At 37.1% G+C, this 20,470-nt stretch overlaps 1 protein-coding gene across 12 annotated transcripts in view; it reads right to left on the bottom strand.

The window, feature by feature from the left end:
• The window catches only part of LOC5575522 (1-acyl-sn-glycerol-3-phosphate acyltransferase alpha), a 46,788-nt gene extending 26,727 nt beyond the window's left edge, over positions 1-20,061 (bottom strand). Inside the window, exons 1-3 of one of the 12 annotated variants that reach the window (XM_021848028.1) lie at positions 19,567-20,061; positions 18,504-18,758; positions 18,342-18,430 (exon numbers count right to left, since the gene is read on the bottom strand). The gene's annotated coding sequence lies outside the window, so the exon portion shown is untranslated. Of the gene's footprint in view, positions 1-18,341; positions 18,431-18,503; positions 18,775-19,566 lie in introns of those variants that run through there. The other 11 variants (XM_021848034.1, XM_021848036.1, XM_021848029.1 and 8 more) reach the window with 11 other exon arrangements.
• Between the last annotated feature and the right edge of the window lie 409 nt (positions 20,062-20,470).

Here is a 20,470-nt window from a genome sequence, read left to right as displayed (position 1 = left end):
TTTGGCATAATAGATGTTTGGCATAATGGACATTAGGCATAATGGACGATAGGCATAATTCCCCAAATAAAAAAATGAATTGTTTGTGTGAAAAGTACGCTGACTTTTTTGGTAATTGTGGAGGGCTTCAAAGATCAAAAGTGTGTCCTTTGAAATGCGATTGCCTTGCAGTCGTCCCATAGTTGTGAATCATTTGAGGTCGATTTCTAGGACAAAACTTGAATAAATGATTGGTATGAAAATGCTGACAATTTCCTTCATTAACTTTGTGGTAACTTCTGTGACCATAGAGTAAAGCCATTCTGAAGGTATTTTAGTTCGGTTTCAAGTCGATCCAGGATCCTAGGCCATGAAGTATAAACGTGCTCATGTATCGTGCACAAATAGGAATGCAAAATGGCCACTTTGGCATAGCAAATATTTGGTTGATAATGGTGGAAGTACTCCTAGATTGCTAAGCTAAGAGCTTGGGTTGATGCGTAACGCCAAGAATATGGACGACGCTGTAAATGCTGCTTGTCTTTTGAGTTTGGTTGTACACATTGGTAAATTTTTCACCAGAGATTATCCCTTCTTTAAGTTGAAGGCTGTTCTTTATAGTTATACTGTCGAGAAAATTGTTGGAGTTAGTGCTGCTTATGTTTTAATCAGAAATTTTTTCTTTTTTTAATAATTGAACTGTTCTTTCGAATCATACCTATTCAAAAATTTATGTGACTATTGCTATTAATACTTCCATCATACATTTTCCCTTCTTTGAATCATAGGCTATTCTTTATACTTATACGGTCAATTATGACTGTAAGATTTTCTTTCAATAATATGCTGTTTTGTGGATTCTTGCTGTACTAATAGTTATTGGAATTATAGATGTAAATATTTGCATAAAAAATGCACGTCATGCTAAATGCTGAATACTATGCTATATTAAATTTGAGCTTGACTTTTAAATTGACTTTGAAACCAAAGTTTACTTTTCAAATTCAACGAATTTCAATTATTTTCAAGGTGCTTTCAGCATATGTGGCTGATTGAAATTGTTTGAAAATCATCGAAAATTGTTGACAGAAGAGGCAAAGGAACTGTTTTCATCACATTAAATTGATAAGCAGGTTTTAAGTGGGAATGTAACGCTTTTATTGGCGTTACACTTCTTCTTCTTCTTCTTATTTCTGGCATTGATGTCTCCACTGGGACAGAGCCTGCTTCTCAGCTTAGTGTTCTTATGAGCACTTCCACAGTTATTAACTGAGAGCTTACTGTGCCAATGACCATTTTTGCATGCGTATATCGTGTTGCAGGTACGAAGATACTCTTTGCCCTGGGAAGTCGAGAAAATTTCCAACCCGAAAATATCCTCGACCGATTCGAACACACGACCCTCAGCTTGGTCTTGCTGAATAGCTGCGCGTTTACCGCTACGGCTATTTGAGCCCCCTGGCGTCACACTACCAGAATATTATTGTTGAAGATAATGTCACCTATCATACCATGATTTTTTTTATATGACTCTAGATTGTTGTCTTCAAGTTAATCATTTACATTATTAGTACTAATAATTTCATAGAAGATTTCCCTTCTTTAGAATTAACGCAATTATGTAAGAAAAATACAGTCGACTCTCCACATCTCGATGTTCTACATCTCGATATCTCTCCCTATGTGGATGATTTTTTCAGTCCCTTCATTCTGCATACATTTTCACTCTCCATATCTCGATATCCTGCTTATCTCGAAATGACATCTGTTTGTTTTTGCTTTTTCCTGGCAACGGAGTGATTTTCAATCTAGTATTCGTTAAAAATTTGATCTATGTCTCGATCTCTCCCTATCTCGACGGTCCCTTCGATATCGAGATGTGGAGAGGCGACTGTATAACAAAACATATCATTTACTCATCAAACTAAACATCTCAAGAAACAAATAACACTTGCTCATCGCAAATATAAATGGATACTTACAAAAATGATCGAACTGCACTCAAGAATGCTAACAATGTCCATGATAACAACCATCTTCCATATCTTCCGATAATGGATTCATTGTCAAATTTCATAACACCGGAAATAGTAACCCACACCCTCGTAACGCTTTTTGTATGAATTTTTCTATTATTTTTTATGAGCTGTTACATCTTAAGGACACCCACCCAACTCCATCAACGTAATGGAATTAGTAAATGGACCCGAACAATTTTCGATATGACAAGAGTTTTGAATGACATTCACGCAAATTATTTTATGCCAAACGTCCATTATGCCTAACGTATTTTATGCCTTACATCCATTATGCCTAATGTCTTTATGCCTAACGTCCATTATGCCTAACATACTTATGCCAAACGTCCTTATGCCTAACGTCTTTATGCCTAATGGGGTATACTCGTTTTTTTTTTGCTATTTCTCACCGTAGCAGGCTGTTTTTCAAAACGCCAATTTTTAAGTGGCGAACTCGTCAAGGGCGAAAAGCCATTCAAAAGATAAAAAATAATAATCACGCCAATCTGCCATGAAACGGGAATAGTCATTATGCAACTGAAACCAGTTCTGTAATGATTCATTACGCAACGCTTCCTCATTACTTACGCAACTGTTTTGAGTTGCATAATGAATCATTACACAACATTTTTTCAGAAATTGTAGAATAATGGTGAATGCATTCTGATATAATATAAGACATCCTCAAGTGGTCTTCTATGAAATTGCAAAAAATGTTGTACGTAATTCGTTGCAGAACTCGATTATTACAGCACTCGTCGTAATTATCCTACTTGGCAAGCCTCGTAAGATAAATTTACTGTAATGCTGTAAAAATTGCATTCTGCAACTTGTTCCGTAAACTGCTATTACGGAAATATTGATTATTCCACTAATGTCAAACTATTGCCCTACTATAAGGGTTTTAAATTATTTCGGCCATCACTGACCCAAATTACTCCTGTGTGCGATGTTCACGCATAAGTTCAAATCAGCTTACCAAGCAACGGTCACCGGTGTCATTGCACTTGTGAGCATGGCCGCATAAATTCCCCACCCGAAACCCTTCCAAATCCTATCCCATATCAGAACAGCGTTTACGGAGAATCCGTTGAACGAATGTGAAACATTGTTTTGACTACCATAGAGCGTCAGCAACCAGCAGTCAGTGTGGCATCGAATGCGTTCTCCAATTACTGCTAATCAGCTAATAAAAGGCGGGAACACGCGAATTCCCGGTGAAGCCAACAGCTGCTATAGTTGAAAAGTGCGAGAACAATATTGTAAGCTGAGTGCCATATGATAAGCGATCAGCTGCCAGAGGGAAAAAATCACACTCTTTCAAGTGATGTCGCTATCAGTACCTCTGACTTCACGATTGAGGAAGGTTAGAGCAGCGGAAAGTTGTTGGTAAACAGCCATGTGAACTCGTCGTAATCTACAAGCACAAATTAGATTGGGTTTTGCGATTGTTCGCGAGAAAGGGATAACACTTGTGGAAGAGAAGTATAAATGAAAATTGATATAATCAAACTGCCAAACGGATTGGACGGATAACTTAATGATTGAATGATGCAATCATAATCGAGACATGGACACCTGGCTACAATCAGTAGCCAGGTGCCCAAGTCTCGATTAAGATTGAAATGTCATGTCCAATCTTTATGTGAAACATTCAATCATTGAGGTACATTTTCATAATCACAAGAAAATACAGTCGATATTGATTAATAACTCGACATTGAAGGATCCAGCGAGTTAGGTGAAAACATTGAGTCTTGATCTGCTGATGTCTCTACTCTACAGTAAGGTGAAATTTAATTACCAATGTGATTTCCACACATGAAGGACGAAACGAGGGTGCCGTACCCGTAAGCAGAGATACTTACGCGAAAATCGCTGGGAAAAATAAAAATATCCTTTCAACAGTATGATCCTATAGATTGAGTATTGGAGTTGTCAATTCTTGCCGAGCTGTCGTGCATGTGTCAATAAAAAACTTGACATTTAAATTTAACGCATAATATTGTATCCATTTGAGTTTTACTCATTTATTTCCTTTCTTTTTATCCTTATTTATGATAAACATCTTGAAAAACTTACAATCAGAGTTCTGTTTGATCTTTCGACCTTGACGCTTGCTTTTGCCGGAGCGAGCGACGAGGGCAGGATCAAACATGTCGCGCGTCGATCTCGTAAGTGAAAAAGTGGCGTGATCGGGGAGTTCGGTTGGAGTAAGTTAAAAAGTGCCGCGATCGGTTCGTTCTTTTTGATCTTTCGACGACCTTGACGCTTGCTCCTGGGCAGTGCGTCAAGAAAGCCCGAGCTGTCGTCCGTGTTTTTTTTCGGGTCGCGCGCCTATTTTTTTTTTTTTTGTTTTCTGAGTGCTAGCCTAGCAAACGAGTGAAGCTGAAAGTGGATTGTGGCTGCTCAGTCAAGGATAACGGATCAATTGGTGAGCTCGTTTCATGCTACTATCTCTAATCTATAAAATATGTATGACTGCACATTTAATCGTTACAATGGTGGGATGTAAATATGATGTTTCAACAAACTATGGATGGTTCGTCACTGTGAGTGTCGACACAAACTCTGATTCATGATTTATTTATGTTTAACATTTTTTTTTTCAGAACACCCCTTCACGGTGTGTTTCGTAGAACAAGTTTATTACAAAAAAATAGGTAAGTCTGAAACTTCTCCACAATGAAGTCTAGGTTTCTCGCGTTCATTTGCTGCTAAAACCAAAATAATCGGTCGGGGGGTCCAGAGTAATTTTTTTTTGTTTGATTTCGAGAGACTTGCACATATGTTTGAATTTGCCTATTTATGTGTTTATGATTATGTACAGGGCGGTTCAAAATTAAAAAAATGTTTGAGAATTCAATCTCACATATGTTCCTTACTATCCTTACTATAAAAATAGTGTTCTGTGAAATTTGCAGCTTTCTAGGTGGTGATTTAAGGTGGCCCAAAGACAATGTATGTTTATATGGAAATTACTATGAAGACATTTTGAGGTATGTTCCAAACACGCTTGTACTGTAATGTAAGTACAAACTTATTATCCCATTGTAAAAGCTCATTCTTGAAACCATAATAAAGAAATTTGCTGAAGAGAGAAATTCAATTCGACAGATAGCGGAAGAGATATTCATGAGTTTGTTTGCTATTATTTAGCTTAACCCCTCTACCGGCAGCTTCATTTTTTCAGCACAAAAATATACTTGAATCGCGATAACTTTTTTGTTTCTCTATATTTTTCCACCATTTTTTCACAACTTCTCAAAAAACTCTTCTACTTTTGGAATCTATGTCGCTATTGACCATTGGTCAACTGGTTTTAAAAATATTTCGGTGTTCCTTGGGGGACCGACACTTCCCATAGAAAATTTCAATATGATGTTTTAAGAAGTTTTCAAGATCTCGTTACGGCTAGAGTGGTACCAAAAACATAAAAGCTCATTGCTCAAAAACAGTTACACCGATTTGTTTAATTTTTTCACAATAGACTTTCATCAAAATTTAGTTTTGAAAAGCGAATAACCGAATATGAGAAAAAATCTGTAGCCAGAGATAATTACGAGAGTTAATGCTATGCGTCGGTGCCCCAAGGAACTTTGGAATATCTCCGAATATAGATGACCAATGCTCAAAACCGATACAGATTCTGAAAATAAGAGATTTTTTTGAGAAGTTGTGGAATTTTTTTTTCAAAAATATTGAGACACAAAAAAGTTATCACGATTTGAATATTTTGAAAAAATGAAGCTGCCGGTAGAGGGGTTAATATGGGGTTATAGTACCGCAAACAAGTACAAAAATCCCAAACCCATTTTAGCCTCATGATGTTAGTTTTTGATCTTTCCATAAGCACTGTGCCATAAAGAAAGTAACATAAAAATATAAGATTTGAAACTTCTCAAATACCATCCAAATTAGCGTATTTTTCAGCACCATGGGGCAAGTATATCACATGCCTTATAACAAGGTTTATCACATGCGAAGGCCTCTACTAGTTAATTCGAATAACTGAAATTGTGTTGTTTGAAAGGCTGATAAGTCACTTTTGTAACGAGTAAAAATAGAAATCTCGCATAATTTATGATCTCGTCCTGAAAGCCATAGCTTGTTATTAGTGAGCAAACGAATAGATTTACACTTTATTTCACAATGCTACGACGAAGAGAAGATCCTCCTCTGTCTCCCAGCGGTGACAGTTTTTATTTTCGTCCGTTTATCTGCTTAATAACAACGAGCTACACACTCGGTTATCAATGGTTTTAAGGGTGAATATACATAGAAGCCAAACCTCGAATTTTCAAAAGCACAAGTCTAGAGAAGCAGACAACCGGTAACTCACTGGTCACTCGCTGGTGGCGACTAATCAATAAAATGTTAAACGCAAAAGGTTGTCAGGTTCTCAAGATACAAATCTACAAACAAGCTCTTGAAAATTCGAGGTTTGATATCGAGGCATCTTCACCTATTAAAAATATTTCCTAATAACTTCTTACATCATTTAAGTACGATTTTCAAGGTTTTTCGTGGACAATAACTAAAATGACGTTTGAGACAGTTTTGCAATTATGCGAATAACATATGTCATATATGCTTATTACAGTTCTTTTGAGCAAGAACAACTTTACCTTCCAAGCCAAGGTGTTCCAATGGTTTGATCTTGCAGTTTGTCCCGTATCTATGTTCAACGCAATGTGTGTCGGTAAAAAAACACATATCCATGAATACTTCACACAAAATAAAAAAAAAATGTTCTGGACCCCCCGACCGATTATTTTCATTTTAGTCGTAAATTGAAGAGCAAAGTCTAATTGTTTTTAGTTCGAAATTTCAGACTTACCTATTTTTTTGTAATAAAGTTACTCCACAAAGACACCGTGCCCATATATACCTTTATTTTTGTAATTAAAAAAACTTTGAATGGTTCGACACTACAAGTGTAGACTTGCGAAAGGTTCACTTTATTCAACAAACTTTGGATGGTTCGCCACTGTAAGTGTCGGCATAAGAACAAGAGTGTTCTATGATGTCCCAACCAATTGAGTCTTTTGTTTCTTTTCAAATGAGTAAAATATAATAACACATGCTTTCGTACTACCAGCTGTAGGAATGTTACATTTAGGTATTTGTTCAACAAACTTTGAATGGTTCGTCACCTCAAGTGTCGGCATAATTTTCCTCTACATAGAAATTATATGAACAATTATATTTACGTATAAGCATGTATATATCTCACAAATAATTGTTTATCATGGTCTAATCGCTTATCAAAGTGAATCCTTTGACCCAACGATCCTCCCCATTAACAAACATCCCTCCCAGTAACCTTTGTGGAGATGCAGAGGCAAACACGGTCTCCAAATAGCAAAGGTTACATACTAACATTCCTTCCCTCAATCCCACCTGACTGCAAGGACGTGGCCGGCGCCGTTATTGACCTTGTATAAATAGAGGCACTGAATTATGCACACTGAAGAAGATTATGGCCAATCCCAGCTGAACTTCTAGTTGATTCTTTGTGCATTTTCACTGACTTCGGTCAATCACGGAATAGCAACCATTGATATGTGTAGTCAGTCTAAGCTAAGCTAAGCTAAGCTAACATCTTGAAAAACTTACAATCAGAATTGAGTATCTACTAAAAAAAAAACAAAGCTGATGAGGACCACATATTTTCACCCAAATATGACTAGAAGTTGCCTATCTATAATATGGGTAAAATTGATCGCGTATTTAGGTAACCTACATTATTAGTAATATGACAAGTGCCCATTAATATCTCATATTGGCGTGTATATAAATTGAATGAAATATGATACACTGCAAATGTCAGTCCATACTTCTGACAGGTTTTTGTGAGAATACATTAGGAACTACACAATCTTACGTTTTACTCGGGTCTTTTCAATGGTACTGCTGTAACTAGGTACTAACTGGTTTATCGTCCCAGTAAACCAGTTAGAACCGAAAAGGAATCTCGATAGAATCGAGATTAGACTGAGCCGACCGGTCACATCGTGTAATGAGTATACGCATAACGAAAAAGAAATCAATTATTGGACACAGTGGAGTGGTGCTGACGATGACGGTAATTTTTATCAATGGCGTAACTCGAAAGAACAGCCTACGTATGAAAGAAGGGGAATTTCCCAATATAAATTTTAACAGTCTGGGAAATAATAACTCTGTCAGCACAACATGAACGTGGACCGGAGCAAAAGTTCCTCACAATCAGTATATAGATAATATAAAGGTTGAAAATGTCTTTCACTTTTTTCGATTTCTAGTAACATGGTCACCATGGTGGTTATTGGATCACCAATATTGAAAATTTATTCTCAAATAAAAACCTTTATTTTATCAAAACATCATGAGAATTTTAGTTCATTAGTTCACACTAATTCTAACAAAAATAAACATTGTAACCAAAAGAATTTGAAGTGCATTCATCCTTTTTACACATATAAGTTATACAGAAGTATTTTAGGATTATTCTCAACGATAGTTTCGAAAAACACTCGTAGTTTAAAAATATTGATTCCATTTAGTTTTGTTTGACAAACTGTAATCTTAGGGGAGGGATTATTAGAGTATATTCAAAACTACAAATTGAACTTTACCACTTCACTTTTTTGCAAAAACTAAAATACTAAAATCACTAGTAAGGCGAGCAAATACTTTTAAACTCTAATATGTGTTGCGTATCTTGACAGATAGGCCTATTTCGTCTGCGACTTACAGACTTCTTCAGTGTCGAGTGCTCGACTTGTCGACTTGTCGAGCACTCGACACTGAAGATGTCTGTAAGTCTCAGACGAAATAGGCCTATCTGTCAAGATAAGCAACACATATTAGAGTTTAAAGGTATTTGCTCGCCTTACTAGTGATTTTAGTATTTTATTTGTTGCAAAAAAGTGCAGTGTTAAAGTTTAATTTGTAGTGTGAAATCTTTTTATTCTATTTTTGAAAATATTTGAATCATCTGTCTAGAACAATTTATATGGTCAAATAGCGTACGATAATATGCTTTCAATTGAATAATTTTTATGTTTTGCTCTAAAGTAATTATAACCACGAATCAGAATGTCAGATTCCCCACTGGACTATCGCAGAAGTTTTTACAAGTGGGGAACGCTAATAAAATCAACATAAAAATACCTGAAGGTCGTGTAGACACAAAAGTCAATTTGGACAAATTGGGATGTAAATTTGTGAAAAATAATAGAATCGTTCTGATGGGCTTCGCTAGATTGAGCGCGTTAACCAACTACGCCACAGAACGGGTAACGATTCTGCAGCGCAATCGTTCAACCTGAAACCAAAGTCCGTCACGACCACATATTCTCCTTCACAACCCTATACCTCCTTCGGCTCTCTGAGATGCCCAATTCGACTCTCCTAAGGGTGACTACGAACAACCGTGAGAGATTTCATTTTTAGCGTAGCACTGTTGCCTTTTTCGCACTAATGAAGCCGCACCTTCAGTAGTGAAAGAAATACACAATATCTTAATTCAATTCTCGCATAACTTGTGATCTCGCCCTAAAAGCCATTGTAACCGAGTGTGTAGCTCCTTGTTTCTAGGAAAATGAATGATCCAGAATGAAAACTATCACCACTGGGAGATAGAGGAGGAGCTTCTCTTCACCGTAGCATTGTTGAATAAGATGTAAATCCATTCGTTTGCTCGTCAACAACAAGCTACACACTTGGTTACTAATGCCTTTTAGGGCGAGATCACAGGTTATGCGAGAATTCGAAAAACCAACATAAAAAAAGTGGGGATACAATTCCTTAAACGATAAGCCCTACAACTTTTGGATGATAATTTTCCAGTATTTTTCAACGGTTTTCAGCGCTTCAAATCTAGCCCTCAAAAGCATTAGATGAACGTTGAATTTTCAAATGGCCACCAATTGAAGACCAGTTGATCAAATCTATATAAATAAAAATGGAATGGTGTTTGTATGTCACGAAATGGCTTACGAACGGGTCAACGGATTGGAATGATTCTACCTCCGTTTTGTTCGTCAAGGCTTCCGACGTGTTTGTGTGTATAAAAATCCCAGGAGAGTCACCGGGAAAGTTGGAAAAACGTGCTTGAACGGAACTGTCATTTCATATGGGACGATCAATATCATTTTTCAACAGCCTACTTGATGGCTAAACGAAGTTTGCCGGGACCACTAGTTTGAAATAAATTTTGAAGTAAATACGGAAAAAAGGGTCCAAAATTGGCATTTTCATCTATATGGATATCTAAAGATCCCGATGAGGTAGAAGGTTTATTTCTTCGTTGTACAACAGATCAAGGGCTATCTGGTTATATTGAGGATTCAATTAATGAATTTATTCAATCATCTGTATCTCAGGATCTTGATCAGCTAGAAGGTTAGTGTCTTCAGCAAAGCTGTTCAGTATATCAAGAGCCATCCTGTGGTAGATCATATGATTGGAAACACATCCACAAGGTGACGCAAGGAACAAATTTTATATAACCTTCGATATCTCAAGAACCTTTTTAGCTAGAAGGGTGGTGCCTTTGGCGAAGATGTTCAGCAGAAGGAGCGCAATCTGGTGATAGAACACATAATTTAGAATTCATCCGCTAGATGCCACTAGTATCTTTTTAACCCCTAAAATCCCAGGACGAACCTTGAGTTTTCAAATGGCCACAATTTGAAGACCAGTAGATTATTGTATTTTTAATAAATTTTGTATTAATTGCGGTTAGTTGGTTTTACCAGCCTTGAGTGAGTCAACCCCCTGAACCCTTCCCCTATTCTGGGTAACGGAAAAAGCGTGGGCACGAGTGGTCCAAAATTCGGCTTATCATCCATTTAACGAACATCTTAAAAACCCGATGAACTAGAAGAACGGTGTTTTCAGCAAAGCTTTGCAGCAGATGAGGAAATTAAAAGATCTTATCAAAAACTCATTTGCTGCGTGGTGCTAGTAACTAATTTTCTTTAATATTTTGTATTTCAAGATCGTGATCAGCTAGAATGTTGGTGTCTTCGGTAATGCTGTCCAGCAAACGAAGACCTATCTTTCAGTGAAAAGTCTGATTGAGAGTTTAAACAAATTTGCTTCAATCTCCAGTACAAATGACAAATAAATAGATATTGAAAAGTTAGAATGTTCGTGTCGTCGGCAACATTTTAAAGTCATCTGACGGTGAGTGGATGTCATGTTGTGGCGTGGTTCGATTCCCGCTTCAGCGTTTATAACTTTTTCCGATGAATATTTCTCGGGTATACCATTGAAGCATGACTGTCCGTTTTTTTCTTTTTTGTTACAATAGAGGTAGTGTCGAGTGGTAATTGTCGGTAAGCAAAACATGTGTCATTAGTAGATATGTAGATTTGTAGAGAGTTGTATAATATTATGAAGAGTGAATATAAATTGTAAATAAATACACAGTTTGAAAAATAATATATAACGTTTTGATTCATATTACGGACAGCTTCTTATTCCGGACACTCTACTTTGTACACGAAATGTTTCAATTTTTGCCATTCGAAAGTTCTAACTTTCGAGGCCCGTTTTAGTTAACTTTATCCATAGATACCTATGAAAATTTATAATGCTAAACTGCCTTAGACGTCTCTTGAGTGGTTTGCCCATCTCAATTGATGATTTGACTTTTCTATTTATGACTTTCATGAGCTGTCCGGAATTCGAATCAAGGTGTCCGAATTATGAGGCAAAAGTAAGGAAATGTCCGGAATAAGAATCATGAAAAGTCCACACATTTCTATTTTTTTTTTTTTTTTTTTTTTTTGAAATTATTTATGTAGCGGAATCAAAATCTTTACCTGCCATTCGAAAGTTTATTGGTTTAAAGGCATGATGACGCGGAGGAATTATGCAGAATGATTTATATGATATGCTTTCTGATGAGTTATACGTCACTGAGGCCTTAAGTGTCCGTAATATGAATCAAAACGGTACTGCAGATTTGAGAGAGAGGAGACAGCTGGCTTAGATCGCAAGCTTTTAAAAGTCAAGGGAACCTGTCATTAACAATCACTGGAAAACCGCACATTCGAATGGCAGAGCTTGAAAAACTGTCAAAATTCAAGTAAACGTAACTAAAATTCCTTCCTCCATTTTAAAGATTGAACTCCTATATATAGGTGTGTATGGGTAAACTGCTATTGATTGTTTTATATTCATATCCTTTTTATAGTGAACAACAAGAAGTTAATATGATTTTGACCAAAATAATATCATCTGACCGCTATGCACAACCCAAGAATTAAAGAAAGAAATCGAAGAAGGCAAGTAAACATGCCAACTGTCAGCTGTCTGCTCTCTCTCAGCTGCAGATTGAGTTTCAGTCAATAGTGATTTCTGCGCTCGTGTATGTACACGGCACATGTCACCAACACTACGTAAAAATTGCTGGTGGAAAATATAAACAAAGCTCAGCTGTTCCCAGCAAAATCAAATGGCAGTATTTTCAACCAGCAAATGTGCGCACGTGTTCGTGACACCGCTCGGCGAGAGCTCAATAGCGATACTATGAGAAGGTTATATATACACCGACGTAGAAATGTATATGAAAAAGGCATTTCAGTTACTTTACTAGACTAAAGGAGTCGATAATCGTATCCGCCCAGCAAATGGGAATCCAGCTTTTTACGAGCGCTAATGGCTGCCGCTAACAGGCTTGCTGCCATTTCGGCAATCATTGACGAATTGTCTTCGTTTTAGTTCGATTGGAATCGTCTAGATGTCTAGGTTTCCAACCATCATTAATAATATTCCCTAAGCTCGAAATTTTCCCATTTTGCAAAAATCTGGTTCTCGACTAAGTCACTTGGACATGTCATCTAGGTGGCCAATATCATTGAAATGATTCCTTATGCCAATGTCTGAGCTAGGTTCTTCAGATGTTGAACGGTTACAAGCAAATTTCGACAGTTTAGAAGAAAAATAAAATTGACCTATCTTCAGATAGTTCTAAGGTCTTCCCATAAATAACCCAAAAAATAGCTAAGGCCAATGCTGATTTTAGTGTGTTCTCCCATAACTAAACTAAAACTATGAAAACAAGTTGAGTCGGAGTCAGATTAATAAGATCGGTAAAAGTTGAGTGAAAAGGAATTTGAGGTAATTTTTACCCGACTAGACCCAGTGACCCACCGGAATAACTCCAAACCGGTAGACGTTTTCAAAAATTACAATGATCCTCGAAAGACTAGACATCCAGATGATTCGATTTAAACTAAAACAAAGGTAATTCGTCAAAGATTGCCGAAATGGAAGCAGTTTGAACGTTTCTTTTCCATTAGCTGGGCGGATATGGGTTCAAAAAATCCAATAAGCCCTTCATTCGCAAATTGGTTTGAACGTTGTGTTCGAGTGGAGAATCGTTAAAGTCTTCTTACGTGACTGAACCATTTGAGCCTTCTGTCGGCAACTTTTTCAGGGTTTATGAGATGAACATAGGATAGTTTACCCATAGGTAAAATTACCCATAGGTAATTATAGTTTTATTTTAATGAATCTACAATAGAAGGAACAATTTGTTTTTGGTGATAACTAGGTTTTGATAATACCATTCATGCAATGCACTGCACTGAAAATAATCCACACGTTCAATCCAAATTCTTTTTAGCGAGAATTTGTCGTGTCGATTGGCAAGGTGAAACGACGTGTAAAACCTGTAATTCTGTTAAGGATTGACTTTGAGTCGATAGCTAAATCTTTTGCACATGATTTGAATGTGTTTTACAATGGCGATATTCATCACTAGTAGAACTAGTCTGCTGATGACAAGGACTTATATTTGCCGAACACGCGTGACATGATAATAAGCATGTCGTTTTCTGAGGAAACCGGGTGCCTGTAAAAGGTGCCTGCAATAAGAAAATCAAGCAATCGCTAATGAACCCCCAAGCAGTGTTTTCGGAAATATATAAATTAACGTGTTTCACATATGAATTTGGATTGCCGATAGCGATTGGTTTTTCACCATCGATTGATATGTTTAACAAATAGTGAAAATTCACGTATGAAATATGTTGATCGAGCTTGTAGAATATTTTCAGTGTGCGGAAAACAAACATTTTTATTTACTGTCATTTGTCACTCTCTCTGTACACGGAGATAATGAAGTACTTGAAAGTGAGTTCATTCCACTCAACTCGGGGGGTTTGTGCGTTAACCTAACTTTGAGTTGTTTTCATTTGCAGCTATGCGAAAAAAATATCTATTGGCTAAGTTCTTTTCACTCAACCGGCAGATCAAATACTTCCAGTACCATGCCACTTACTCAAATTTGAGGTAACGCACAAAGGTTCGGATTTGGGTTGTTTTGCTCTTCGCTCTCTAACAACAATAGAAGGAAAAAATAAAATAGGGAGAGAATAATAACTCAAAAATAGGTTTGAAATACTCAAATATGGGTTTTTTTGCTTTCTCCGTGTATTTTTAGGTTTATGTTATTTATGTTTTCGTTTGGTAAAATGACTTCATGATAACACTACGCTGAGAAGCAGACTCTGTCCCAGTTGGGACGTTATGCCAAAAAGAATAAAAACTTGTACCCTTTTAAAGTTAACTAAAGTTGATTTCAAAAAAAAAACCTAAAGGAAATTCATGAAATGGCAGGTATTATAAACTGCTTTGTTGATTAGGGACGCAACGGTTAATATCAATAAGCCATGCTTATTTTTAATGAAAGCGGCGAAAATCTGGTTTTTATCCATACTATTGACAAAAATTTCTGATAAATACCAAGCTGAGGTATTCTATACCACATAATTTTTAATACTTACTACCTGAATGAGGTATGAATACAATCCCTCAAATAATATCTCATGAACATTCTACAAACACCAAACTAATAATTAGATCAGGTATTGCAATATATTAATCCTGTTATAAGCACTATGGTGATTTCAACGCATAAATTCAAAAATGTTCACAAGGCTCAGCTATTAGCTTCATGATAGAGAATTTTAAATTTTTAGTTTTTTTTTCAAAATCACGAATCGGGCAGGTAGTATGTGTTTATTAATGTTGTTGCCATGATTGGTACAAAATAAACCAGTTTTAATTTCAGGAGATTTTGGCCAATTGAATACTAAAACTATTTATTTCATCTGTTTAACTAGGATTTAAACTATTTGTCCCCGACCATCGACAAGGCAATTTAAAATAGCTGCCATTACATCAATTTCCATGCGATTTTTTTGGAACCACCTTCCGTTAACTTTGAAAGGGTACTATTTATTTGCCATGGATAAACAGTGCAGAATTCGGAACCATGCTAGAGATATTCCGGATTGTACTGGGATAACGGCCATGCTAAATACGGGATACATGATTATTTTTTTACTAATTTCAATAACGAAGCCGGAGATTTTATGTAAAACATAAGAAATATGACTGATTGATCATAAGAACTTAATTTGAATTAGTGAACCATTATGGAACACCGTTGCTGGTTCCGCCTAGGCCTTCATGGAGACATTTCTTTTTCATGTCCAAAACATAACATGACTCAATCTTCGCGAATTCTAAAGAACATGTAAAGAAATGAAGAATCAATTGAAGTGGCCACCCCAGAGCACCTGGCACAGGTTCCACCAGGGTCTCTTTCTGACGTCATGTATACGCGCTTGAGATCAGCTTACCATGAGCGCACAAAAATAATCGCAAAAATTTATGCTGGCCACCGCAGATGCATAGGCATAGACCAAAGCCATAGGCTTCCGTGGAGTTATAGTACTAGGCAAACATAACTGCATGAGAGTACTCCTAGTAAGCGCATGTGACAAGCCTCACGAGACGTCTAATGAGACTCGCTCACTATAGCTATTTATGTAACAAGTTGCAAAATGATGATTTTTTCAGCACGAGTTGTAAATTTATCAAACGAGGCTCGCCGAGTTGGATAAATACAACGAGTGCTGAAAATATCGAGTTTTGCAACGAGTTGCATACAACATTTTTTGCTATTACGAAAAATTCCGTTTAAGCTAGATGATTTCCAAAAGCACAAACATTTCAATAGAAACCACGTGGGCATACATCCATGTGTAGTATCATTTCAGTATCTTTCAATCGCGTAGGCTGCGACATATTAGTATCTGCGAATATCACAAATTTTCTCGTTCACATCATACAGACTATTGGAGGACAGAACAGCTAAGACGGGTTCTTCTGCCACGTTAGAAAATGCAGTTCACCGAGAATTAATTTTTCTCGGTATTCATGCAAGAACCCTGGCCGGAAGTAGGGCGCATTAGAGCACATCCGGATGCGAATCGAATGCACAACTTCCGAGGTTAGGTATCTCGCATAAATTCTGAGAAAAATCTAAGTTCTGCGAGCAACCGATTCTAACTTTTTATCGCGCCGAGTATCACCAGTCTTGCATCTGGATCGTACATCAGATATAGAATCAGATGATATGGCAGAATAGACTGGGATGTTTGACTGACGCCTCACAAACAGTGCTGAAAAGTACTAGTTATCAGCACCGAAAACAGTCCTGAAAAGTAGTACTTTTCAACATTGTTTTTTGGTACAAAAAGCTGGTCATTATGTACTGCATTTTATCAATGAAAAGTTAATTGATTTGCAACGGAATTGCAAAAATATATATTTTGTGCGTATCTGCATCTCGTGTCTTACATAATCTGTGAGTTGCGATATGAATTATCGCATGGCACACTAGCCCATTAGGTATACATGAGAAATACGAAACACTGGTCTCTTTAGCACAATTTCGATTTATATTTATGAGAATACGACTGTTGTTTTACTTCTAAAATTACCGGCTTTTCAATCTTACGGATAAATCAAAACGTATTATTTAAATCCAACGTTTCGGGCACTGGAATTGGCCTTCTTCAGGGATATAAAGATTTCCATAGTGATGTAGAGTATGTGGTAAAACAGATAGTGATAGATAATAACAGTGACTATCTACCAACGCAACCGTATAAATGATACGGCAACTAGGAAGAGCACCCCATAAAAGCGACAACCGATCGCAAAGCTTTGAGCGTGATACGAGGAACGGTACACCTTTATATCCCTGAAAAAGGCCAAGTCCAGTAGCCGAAACGTTGGATTTTAAAAATACGTAGCGTTTTGATTCATCCGTAATTTCAGTCTTACGGATAAAAATAAAAATAATTACACCTATTCGAACACACTGGTTTAATTACCAAAATGTTATGGCACGGTATGATTTAGGAATGATACGGAATGTACCTATAGAGCCGGTAACCTGCAACAGTATTTCGGTACGGTCCACTTATTCAAATTATGTTCTTATGGTCACAATCAGTCATTCTCATAGGTTTTATATGAAAACTTCGGTGTTGTTATTGCAAAAAAATAAATCAATAAACTCATTTCTCATAGTAGGCACTGCAGTGACTTCAGTGCAATCCAGAATTACTCCGGCATGGATCCGAATTCTGTATTGATCATTCATGGTAAATAACTTGTACCCTTTTAAAGTCAATTGAAGGTGGTTAAAAAAATCGAATGGAAATTGATGAAATGGCAATCATTTGAAAATGCATTGTCGATGGTTTGCCATGCTTATTTTTAAGGAAAGCGGCTAAAATCTGGTTTTCATGCCTAGTGTAATAATAAAATTGTTACTTAAGACTACTGCCCATAACTGCATAACAGTCACATTCGACATTTTTGACAAATTGGAGTTAATACCGGGGAGAGTCATCAAATGATAAATACTTTCGATCACCTTACTAAAATCTGTGAGATTGTTCTAAAAAATTCGAAAAAAATACCAAGTTGTTTTGTCACATTGGCAATTGTAACCGCATAACAGTCACATTGAGATTATACATGAGCCTCATAATGTAGTAGCAACGAAATTTCTATCAGAATTATTTTCTGACTATTCACCCAATATGTGATATGAGTTGTACAAAATTTCAGCCTGAAATAAGCTCTTTTGAATTCTTAATGATTTTTTGAAATTTTAGTTTCCTCCCATACTGCAATAAAATGCAAACTTGGTATCCCATTTACTCAATGCCTACTTTTGTCAAATGTTACAAATATGCAGTTATGGGCAGACTAGGCGCACAAGGAAACCAAACATACAGCCGAATAATTCGAAGAACGTTAAATAACAGCAGTCCTCACAACGTCGCAAAAGGTTCGGCTTTAAATTATGCCAAATCAAATGTGTAACATGCTTTACATAATTCATGGATATGTATCAGTTTTTCCTTCCACCTTAACGACATTTTCCTTCACAAGCATGCCGTAGGAAAACACAACATATTTTCTTAGACACAAACAAACAAAAACACACACAACCTTACGTTATACGAAACGTACACAAAAGCTTTCATCTCATCTCACGGCAATCCTTACGTTTACGCGTCCTCCCACGATTACGACTTAGTTTTTACGCATTCGTTTTCCCCCTGTGAATAAGAAAGCCATCCACCGTTTGTCCCCTCTTGACTCCTCACCCAATGGGTTCAATTTTCAATTTACCTTGATATTGTTTCGTTCGTAGTTTTGCAGACGCGACGCGACTAAATTAGTCCTAAATTGGACCACACATTTAATTCAATTGAACGACTCGCTCTAAGTCTGCAGTGACGCTTCCTCCAACGAGTACCGGCGAGCTATTTTTGAACACTGGGGCTGCTGCAATAATCGTATGACCACTTCGTATCACACTATTCTCAACTGATTGCACAATTGATCAACAACAATACTTTAAAAGGCCGCTACTGACTGCTGCTGCTGCTAACCGAAATGCTGATATCACACCGAAGGCCCTACAGGTACAGCGACGGACAAAACAGTAGGACCACTTCCGCCAAAAAGTTTGAAGTGATGATTTTTTTGGTTTTCTCTCCTACAATCAAAAATTTTATAACAGTTATTTTGTGTTATGACCCTTCTAATTGATCAAAAAAAATCCTCACAAATGGCCAAAGCTTCTAGCTATCGTCGAATTAGCTTGTTTTCTTCTATCAGCAAACTAAAAAAAATATGTTGAACAAAATGATGGTTCACATTAACGAAAATTCAATTTTTGCCAGAGAACAGTTCGACTTGCGACATGGACATTCGACATCTCATCAACTTTTACGTACAGCGAATTTAATCCGATCTAACAAATCTAAAGGCTATTAAACTGGTCTTGCCCTTCTGGACATAGAAAAAGCATTCAACAGTGTTTGTCATGAAGGCTTGATTATAAAATTAAACAGAAACTTTAATTTCCCAGCATACACTGTTCGAATAATCCAATGTTACTGCCCAATCGTACACTTCAAGTTAATTATCAAAACTACAAGTCTGAAAGACTTTCTGTAAGAGCTGGTGTTCCTCAAGGCAGCATTTATAGGCAAAATATAGAAAATCACAAGTTTGTCTTGAGAACAAACAAATTTTAGCAAATGTTCAGACCGGCCATGTTGAATGTTCTACCAATATGGACTGTTGTGATACCAGGTAGAAGGCTCTGCAGAAGATTCAAAAAAAAATTATCAACTTCTTTCGCTGAATTGGTCCTATTGTTTTGGCCGTAACTGTAGATGCTCACGCGTGGAGAGAGCGCGCCCCCCGCTTTTGCACAATCGGACGATGCACGTGTCGTTATGCTCTTCTCCACATGCCGGCTGTAAGAAAAATCGTGGTTGGTAGTGAAAATGGAGCGAAGCTTTCGCTCCAAAGTTCGCACTCTCTTCTTTGAACCTTTTTTTCTCACATGCACACACACTATCCAAAGCCAACTCCAGATGCCACCCACTGAAAGGATACACGGCTTAAGGAACTCGACGGTAACCAACACGGCACAATCGAAACCGGAAGAGTTTTAAAACACTTTTATGTGAAATTTACGCTTCGTTTAGATGTATAAAACTCAGCAACGCGATTTCTATGATTCAAAGGAAATGCAAAGTTCTAGATTATCGCACAATCAATCGACACCGCACTGGAAGTAGAGCTCTTTCCGTGACATATTCTTCCCGGCTACTGCCACTGAGCGGAGACGATTGCTTTGGTTTTGTGTCGCGGCACTGAATGAACCTCGAGCTCGCAAACGTAGCAACCATAGGCTGCGAGCTTCTATGTGAGGGAGCAGTGTTGCCAGATCCGTCATGATAAATTTCAAATATACTGATATGTTTATGCTTCCTTCGAAGTAAGCACCACCAGGTCCGTCCTACTCGGGCTCAGATTGGGTATCACTTCTAGTACTCAGTCTTCTAAGATCATCTTTATACTCTGAGATTTAAACAAGCATGCTTTGAACTAATCTCAATGAGCAGGATCGTTTCGAATCCTGAATTTTTTGCAATCACAGTGAGCGGGATTGTTACTGGGATTCAATCCCAGGATGAAATCCCTATGATATGAATTGTCAATTACCTTCAGCTCAAATGCAAGTGAGAATGTCAAGATGGTTGTGAAGAAGAGTGCACGTTTTGTCGTAGGTATTAATA

Source organism: Aedes aegypti, chromosome 2 (genome assembly GCF_002204515.2).
Source record: "Aedes aegypti strain LVP_AGWG chromosome 2, AaegL5.0 Primary Assembly, whole genome shotgun sequence".
NCBI lineage: Eukaryota > Metazoa > Arthropoda > Insecta > Diptera > Culicidae > Aedes > Aedes aegypti.
This window is presented reverse-complemented; position numbering and strand designations above follow the sequence as displayed.